General features: G+C 39.3%; 1 non-coding gene across 1 annotated transcript; it reads left to right on the top strand.

Annotated features, from left to right (window-relative positions):
• Nucleotides 1–3,074: 3,074 nt before the first annotated feature.
• LOC142528136 (small nucleolar RNA R71) lies at nt 3,075–3,180 on the top strand. Its single transcript, XR_012815619.1, has one exon. It is a non-coding gene; the product is annotated as a small nucleolar RNA R71 (small nucleolar RNA).
• Nucleotides 3,181–9,416: the final 6,236 nt, after the last annotated feature.

Below are 9,416 nucleotides of genomic sequence, written 5' to 3' on the forward strand. Positions count from 1 at the left end.
TACTCGATATAGTGTGCCGATGTCCGGGAATAAGGACGCACCACCATCTCAAATGGGAGAGTAGATGGGAGACATGTTACGCTCTTATTCAACCCGAGATACCTAGATAAGAGTCGAGTCAAAGATTAAGAGTTAAAGAGTTTGATTTAAAGCTTTGTATTGAATTATGTTTTCGTTGACTACGATACATGTTGTTTGACAAATGTTTTATACTTTTGTATATGCTTATATGAAATGCATGTATACATTGTTTATAATGGGAAATATGTTTCTCACCGAAGTTATCCGACTGTTGTTGTGTTTGTATGTGTGCATGACAATAGGTGGGATAGGATCAGGGTCGGGAAGAGCATGAAAGATCGAGATTAGAGTTGTGATCCGGGCTTAGATTTAAACTAGTTGTTATACACTTGACATGTGGTTGATGAACACTAGTTTGTTATGACTTTATTTTGTACAAGTTTTATACCTTTGATCATGTTGTAGATATGGAACTTGATCTTGTAATTAAATAAAATAGAGCATCACTTGTTGTAGAAATTTGTACACTTGTTTATGAGGTGCTCGAATTTTTTTTAAAAAAAATTCGACCTAGCGCAATTAATTGATCCCTGTTATCCAAATGATGATTGAAGAAAATGAGTTAGCGTCCGGGTTCATTCACACACACCAATGCAAAACGACTAAAATTTAATGCCAACAAATAAAACCAACAAAGCACCAACAATGAAAACACAAAACAACACCCATCCATCCCCAATACTAAAGTCGAGCAGTGTCCCCAATGCAATAGACGATAAAAAAAGAGACAGATAGTGTAAAAAAATGGATGCAATATAACCTAAGCATGCAACAGAAACAAAAATAAATAAAATGATCTAAACGAAATGCAAGAAATAAAAAAAAAACATAAGCGACTTCCATCTCAATGATCATCCTTCTCGTACTCCTCCGGGGCAATGACGCCAGCTTCAAATTCTGCATCAAGGAGTGTGATAGTTTCTGCTTTTACTACTTCTCGCTTCATTGGATTAAATCTTCTCTGAGGTTGCACAAGGGGTGAATACTTTTCTTCCATTAATATCTTGTGCATACAGACTGATGGATTGATCCCTTTGATATCCGCCACTTTCCATGCAAATGCACTCTTGTGGGCTTTCAAGACTTTCAGCAGTTTGTCATCCATCACATCTATCAAATAAGAAGAAATAATCACAGGAAGTTTATTATTCTCACCTAGATAGACGTATTTTAGATGTGGAGGTAATGGCTTGAGCTCCAGAGTTGGTAGCTCCTCTAGGTTTGACTTCTGAGGGATCAAGTCTCTTCCATCCCCCAAGTCCTCTAATCTCATCCTTATCGGCCTCTTACATTGCTGGTTGGCATTGAGGTATGCCACTATTTTGTCTTTCTCTGCATCTAATTCGTATTCTGTTAATTTAGTAGTGAGAGTGGCTTCCAAAGGGTCCCTAAGAGCATCCTGCTCATAGTTAGACACAAGAAAATAAAAAGCATCAATTCTATAACAACTATCAGAATGCAGTGTGTGCTTAAGTACATAAAAAATGTTAAAAGTAATCTCCTCTTTTCTCACTCTCAATTTCAACTTCCCTTCTTACACATCAATTAGGGCCTTTCCAGTCGCAAGGAACGATCTCCCCAAAATTAAAGGCATCTCCATATCCTCTTCCATGTCGAGCACCAAAAAATCTGCAGGAAAAATGAATTTGTCCACTTTCACTAGCACATCCTCAATAACTCCCCGTGGATACTTGACAGATCTGTCTGCTAGCTATAAAGACATCCTTGTTGGCTCAGGTTCTCCCAATCCAAGTTTCATAAAGACAGACAAAGGCATAAGATTAATACTCGCACCAAGATGACACAAAGCTTTATGAAAAACAACATCACCAACCATGCAAGGAATAGAAAAACTCCCCGAGTCTTTAAGTTTCGGTGGGATCTTGTTTTGCACCAAAGCATAGCAATTTTCAGTTAGATTAACCGTCATGTGATCCTCCAATTTTCTCTTGTTTGCTAAGATGTCCTTCAAAAATTTTGCGTAGCTTGGCATTTGCATCAAAGCATCAGCAAAGGGAATATTGAGGTGCAATTTCTTGAATACTTCTAAGAACTTAGCGAATTGCGCATCTAATTTCGCCTTTCTCAATGCTGTAGGAAAAGGTGGAGGGATAACGATTTTAGATTGTGCAGTAGGTGCTGGTGTTGAGTTAGAAGACTTACCTTTTGATGACCCAGTATGTTCCTCCTGTACTTGACTTCTTTCCTTTTCCTTGGACTCTAAAACTTTCCCACTCTTCAACTCGATGGCCTTCACTTGCTCTTTTGGATTGGTTTCTGTGTTACTTGGCAAGGTGCCCGGCTCTCTACTTGCTATCATCTTTGCTAACTGTCCAATCTGATTCTCTAGCCCTTTTATCGATGAATCTATGTTTTGGAGTCTAGTTTCAGTAGATGAGATGAACTTAGACATCATCTGCTCTAAATTGGACTTTTCTTCTCTAGGAGGGTCAGATTTGTACGTTGGTTGTTTCCCATATTGTTGTGCTCCCTGTGGTCGATTCTAACTGTTTTGACCACCCCATGAGAAGTTGGGATGTTGCCTCCATCCAGGATTATATGTGTTTGAGTACGAATCATTCCTTGGACGGTTTTGGACTCCCACTTGATTCACTGGTGCCCTTTCTTGCACATAAAAAGGACCACTGTCTTGACAGTCCTTAATATAGTGTTCTCATCCGCATTTTTCACAAAATATCTCTTGCAGACGCATAGTTGTGCCAGCCATATTCAAACCATCCAGTTTCCTGTTCAAGAAATCTAGTTGTGCAGTAATAGCGGAAAGGTAAGTTACTTGGTGAACTCCTGCACTTCTTCGCTGGTTGTTCCTTTCAGATTGAGGATGATAGCTGCTAGCAGCCATCTCCTCCAATAACTCGTATCCTTCCTTAGCAGTTTTTCTCAAGAGGTTTCCACAAGCAGCAGCATCTATCATAGTACGATTAGGAGCAAGCAAGCCATAGTAAAAGGTTTGAACAACTAACCCAAGTGGCAGTTCGTGATGAGGGCATCTTTGTAATAGATCTTTGAAACGCTCCCATGCTTCATATAAAGACTCCTGCTCAAATTGAGCAAATGTAGTGATGTCTGCCCGCAGCTTCATGGTCTTAGATGGAGAAAAGTATTTAATGAGAAACTCTTTTTGCATGTCCTCCCATATGGTAATCAAACCTACAGGTAAACAATTTAACCATGATTTAGCTTTTTCACGTAAGGAGAAAGGAAATAAACGCAACCTAACAGCATCATCAGAAACTCCATTAAATTTAAAAGTATCGTAAATTTCAAGAAAATTTGCGATGTGCGTGTTTGTGTCATTTACTGTAGATCCTCCAAACTGGACTGTATTTTGAATCATCTGAATTATAGCTGGCTTGATTTCAAAGTGGTTTGCGCGTACAATAGGCCTCACAATGCTGGGGTGTGCTCCATCCAAAGAAGGCCGGGCATACTCTAGCATCGGTATGCGGCGTGGCATCTCAACATGTTTATCATCATGGTGTTCCTCCTCATGCTCGTGCTCGTGCCTCTCCATCAGTTCCTTCCGTCTCTGCTGCTGTCTTCTCCCGCGGAAAGTTCTTTCAATTTCAGGGTCGAACTGCTCAAGCTCCATGTCAAGTGACTTTGGCATGCACTGGAAGAGATATCTGTAATAGAATATGGAGTGTTAATTTAATAAAAATGAAACAATGCTAAAGAAAATAACTAAAAATAAAATTGTGAATTAACAGTCCCCGGCAATGGCGCCAAAAACTTGATCGAGCAAAATTTGCATTGTGGAATCCTAAATAAAATATGGTTTTGAATGCTCGAAAATTAATCGCAAGTGCACGATGTCAAGTAATAGTATAATGTACAAGAGTACGTGTATCATTCCACTGAAGTTGTATTTTACAATTATTATTTTCGGTTATCAAATCTTTAGCAACGAAATTTGATTGATTGTTTATTACTACGATGCTCAAATAAACATGCAAATAAAAAGATTCAGGAATTAAATAATAAAATACACTATCTAGAATGATTGATTAAAATTCAATGAAATGGATTTGCTGGGAATTTCAGTTCACCTACCCCTTGTTAATTTATTAATTCGTTCACTATTGATTGTATGCTTCCGACAGAATTTCCTATTCAATTGAACACGCCCTTTCGAGCTATGCCAAACTAATTCTACTCAATGAAGTAATTAAATGTCTTTAATTATTTATCAAGAGTGAATCGCATATCGGTCTATGAAATCCCCTAGTTTTCGTCCTACTGGACTATGACTATCGGCGCGTATCCAATTTCATATGTCTATGTAAATTGTAAATCCATGAACTATGCTACTCGTTCCTATCACAAGCTATTCTCTCGAACTCACTCGCAATATAAAACGTTGTTAAATTTAGCTACGCTCTAACAACGCAATGAAAAACAGTAACACAATCAAGAATAAACAAACAATAGAATTATGAATTAACTAAATCAGAGTTCGGGGTAGGATCCCCTTAAATCCCAACAAATATTTAAGTTTTGCTACTCGAATTCATAATAAACATAAACACAACCATGTTTAAAAGATAAAAACTAAATTAGAAATACTAGATTTGACGAAAAATGCAAAGACGATGCCCGGAAATCTTCAAATCTTCAATCCAAGCGCGAAATCCTCTCCAAGGCTTGTGGTGGCTGCTGAATGATCACTAATTTCATCCAATCTCCCCTTCCATATCCTCCTCATCCAGAATTAAGGGAAGAAATCGTCCAAAAATCTTTCCAAAATTACAAACGCGCCCGGGCGGACATAAGTTTCCGCCCGGGCGGATGGCTTGCGCAAATCTTGTATTTTAATTTTTCTTTGACGCGCCCGGGCGGATGTTAATGTGCACCCGGGCGGATAACTTTCGCATATCACAGCATTTTCTTCAGTTTATTCACAAATCTCCTGCATTTTCACACACGAGACACATGAGCAACAATAAAACATAATATATGCCAAAATATCACAAAATGCAAGTAATCTAAACGATAAATGCAACACAATGGGACATAACTTGACATGAAAAACAAGTAAAATCCACCTATATCATGGGGTGCAGACTATCGAGTAATCTGAGAGGCACAATGCATACCCGAGGACCTAGAAATTCCGCATATGTTAAAGACTTTTAAGATGCTTGAATTTATTGAGTTGAATTTTGACTTTTATTGCTTTATTTACTAATTTAGCATTAATGGTTTTGGATATTATGCAATTCATTTATTGATTATTTATGATAAATTAATTATTCATGGTTTAGAAAAAAAATTAGTGTAAATTCTAATGAATTTAGAAGTAGGGACGTTACAGTTGGTATCAGGGTGGTGGTTCTTGAAAAGGGTTATGCCTGCTGCTTCCGAGGAGCTCGAGAAGTCACGCCTCAATGTTGAGTTCTATTGCTTTAAATTTTTATTATCTTTTTATTTATTTAATTGTTTAGATGTACTTGCTTTTGTGACTGTCAAAGATAAATGTTAGATGCCTTTTATTTTAAAATGCATGTTGGTTTCATGGTTTGGATGGTGCATACAATTATTCTTCAGATACGTGAGGAGAATTTAGTTTTTGTGTATCTCGAATTTTGCACTACCAAATATTAAGTTGAGGCGAATTGAACTTGATGATTTAAGACTGCTTGTTTCGAATTCTACATTGTGTAGGAGGAGAATTCCGAAGTGATGTTGTGGGTTGAATTACTTTGGAATCATGAACCTAAATTATAATACTTTGAGGGGCTTAATTGCAAGTTTTGGAAATATTGACAATGATTTTGCTAAAATATAGGGACTTAGTTGCATGAATCCGAAACTTGGAGGGCTAAAATGAGAAACTTTGTGGCTAAATTTGAAATTCGAGAATTTTGGGTCTTGATTGCAATTTTAGGAAAAATTATGTTCTCATTTTAGCAATTTTCGAATGTCAATGGTGTCGTTTTTTATTTAATTCGATAGGTTGAGGGGCTGGAAATTGCTTCAAATATGGAGAGCAAGGATATATCGCCCTCAATTGCCCTAAGCTTCAGGCGTCTACAACTGGTATGGCATACGTCATGCATTCATAGAAGGCTGAGCCAGACACCACACTCATCACAGGTATTTTAATCAGCATTTCATTTTGTCGATTTATTTTGGATATTTAGGTGCATGATAGAATTGCTTATGGTATAAGGCATGATTGTTGTTTAATATAGCAACCTTTAGAAATCCTAGACTGCGAACTCTAGGAAATTATAATTTTGGGCATTTATTTGTTAAGAAATGTGTGTCGGTTGGGCTATTACTGTAATTTCAGGAAGGATCCGCTTGAGGGTGTAGTCACGAATGCGTCATTGGATTTTGTAGCTACACATTCCTTTATTTCTGAATCTTTTGCGAGCCGTCTGAAGGTCTCACCCTAGAAGTTGCTTTTGGGATTTATAGTTATGGTGACATCGGGAGAGGAGATGCTATCATCTAGTGTGGTTCGTGATGTTGAGCTCGAGATGCAAGGAAACCTCATTCGAGCTGATCTTATTGTACTACTTATGCCCGAGTTCGATATTTTTTTTAGTTATGGGTTTGTTGGAAGCGAATGGAGCTTCAATAGACTTCCGTCGTAGGACCGTATCTATTAATCCAACCAGTGGGGAGTCATTCTTATTTGAGTTAGCCCAGAGCAGTCTTGTGCTGCGCATTATCTCCTGCTTTCGTGCGAGGAAGTTGATGATTAGGGGATGTCAATCTTTCTTGGCTAGTGTTGTTTCGATACCTGACAATGCTAGTCGGACTATTGAGGAGGTGGAGGTCGTCAAGGAGTTTCTTGATGTTTTTCGCAACGACGTGACCAGCGTACCACCGGAGAGAGAGGTGGAGTTTTCTATCGAGCTGATGCTGAGCACCAGTGCCAATCTATAAGGCACCCTATAGAATTGCACCTACGGAGATGATAGAGCTGAAAGATCAAATTTAAGAGTTGTTAGACAAAGGATTTATTCGCCCTAGCTCATCCCCATGGGGCGCGCCTGTTCTCTTTGTGAATAAGTATGGCATTCTGAGACTTTGCATTGATTATCGAGAGTTGAATAAAGTGACCGTGAAGAAAAAGTATCCATTGCTAAGAATTGAAGATATATTTGATCAGTTGCAAAGAGCTTCGATGTTCTCGAATATATATCTTCGTTCTAGTTATCATCAATTTAAAGTCAAGGAATCAGACGTACATAAAACGGCTTCCAGAACTCGTTATGGACACTACAAATTCCTTGTGATGCCTTTTGGGTTGACAAATTCCCCAGCGACCTTCATGGATCTCATTAATTGCGTATTTCAGCCGTATCTGTATCAATTTATTATCGTGCTCATAGATGACATTCTGATATACTCAAGAACTGAGGAGTATAGTCATCATCTGAGGACGGCACTACAAGTACTTCGAGTGCGAAAGTTGTTTGCTAAATTCAGCAAATGTGAGTTCTGGTTGGAGAAGGTGGCGTTCTTAGGCCACTTTAATTCTAGTGATGGAGTATCTAAGGTCGAAGCTGTAAAGGAGTGGTCAATACCTAGGAATGTATCTGAGATTCGCAGTTTCTTAGGCCTGGCCGGTCATTATCGCAATTTAAACAGGGGCTTTTCCTCTATTGCAGTGTCCTTGATAGCTCTAACAAAGAAAAATGTCAAGTTTGTGTGGAGTGCCGAGTGTCATAAAAGTTTTGAGAAGTTGAAACAAGCACTTACTTTAGCACCAGTTCTAGTGATACCATCCGGGCAAGGGGATAATGTGCTTTACACTGATGCTTCAAAGCTAGATTTGGGCGCCGTGCTGATGCAAAATGATAAGGTGATCGCCTATGTGTCGAGACTACATGAAGAATCATGAGAAGAACTATCCGACGCACAACCTTTTATTAGCTGCCGTCATTTTTGCACTGAAGATCTGGAGACAATTACCTGTATGGTGAGAAGTTTAAGATTTTCACCGATCACAAGACCCTCAGATATTTCTTTACTCAAAAAGAGCTGAACATGACAGAGAGGCGATGGTTGTTGCTGGTTAAAGAATATGATTGTGACATTAGCTACCACCCGGGAAAAGCTAATGTCGTGGCCTATGCACTGAGTAGAAAGACCGCAGTAGTAGGACATCAAGCAATACAGAAACATCTTCAGACAGAGATTCAGAGGTTCGACCTTGATATTTATGCTAGTGACCATGCCCCGAGATTGTCTACTTTGACGGTGCAGTCCACTCTGAGAGACCACATTCGTACTAAGCAGTCCATTGATGAGCAGTTGTAGAAGTGGAAGACAAGGGATGAATTGAAGGGCAGTACATTGTATCCTGTGGAGGACGACATTGTCAAATATAGGGGCCGTTTTTGGGTGCCTAGTGGTGACTCGTTTAGAGGCCAGATTATGACAGAAGCACATGCTTTACAATACTCTATCCACCCCGGAAGTACGAAGATGTATAAGGACCTACAGTTAATATATTGGTGGCCGGGAATGAAGGGAGATATTCGGAAGTTTGTATCGGAATGCCTCACTTGTCAGCAGGTGAGGGCAGAGCATCATAGACCAACAGGGTTGTTAAAGCCACTCCCTATTCCCGAGTTGAAGTGTGAGAATATTACGATGGACTTCGTGGTTGGTTTGCTGAAAATAGTGAATGGCTACAATGCTATTTGGGTAATTGTAGATCGTCTGACTAAATCCACGCATTTCCTGCCAGTGAAGACAACATACTCCATGTCGGCAGTATGCGGAGCTGTATATTCGAGAGATAGTCAGACTGCATGGTATTCCAGTTTCTATAGTATCCGACAGAGATCCATGTTTCACTTCATCATTCTGGAAGAGTCTTCATTCTGCCATGGGAACCAAGCTATTGTTTAGTACGACCTTCCATCCGAGAGGGTGATCCAAATTCTGGAGGACTTGTTACGAGCTTGTGTGATCGACTTTAAAGGTAGTTGGGAGCCGAAGATGCCGTTAGTGGAGTTTACCTATAACAATAGCTATCAATCGTCTATAGATATGGCTCTCTACGAGGCTCTATATGGAAGAAAGTGTAGGTCACCGATTCATTGGGATTAGGTCAGAAAGAGAGCTGAAATTGGACCCGATATTTTTCAGCAGATTGAGGATTTGGTAGTTAAGATCTGAGATAGGATGAAGACGGCACAAAGTAGACAGAAGAGCTATTCGGACAAGTGGATGAGTGATCTCGAGCTTTTTGTTGGTGATCACGTCTTTATCAAGATAGCTCCCATTAAGGGATTTATGCGATTAGGGAAGAAGGACAAGCTCAGTCCGAGGTTTATTGGACTGTTCGA

The sequence above is a fragment of the Primulina tabacum genome, chromosome 15 (assembly GCF_025594145.1).
Source record: "Primulina tabacum isolate GXHZ01 chromosome 15, ASM2559414v2, whole genome shotgun sequence".
In the NCBI taxonomy this organism is placed as follows: domain Eukaryota; kingdom Viridiplantae; phylum Streptophyta; class Magnoliopsida; order Lamiales; family Gesneriaceae; genus Primulina; species Primulina tabacum.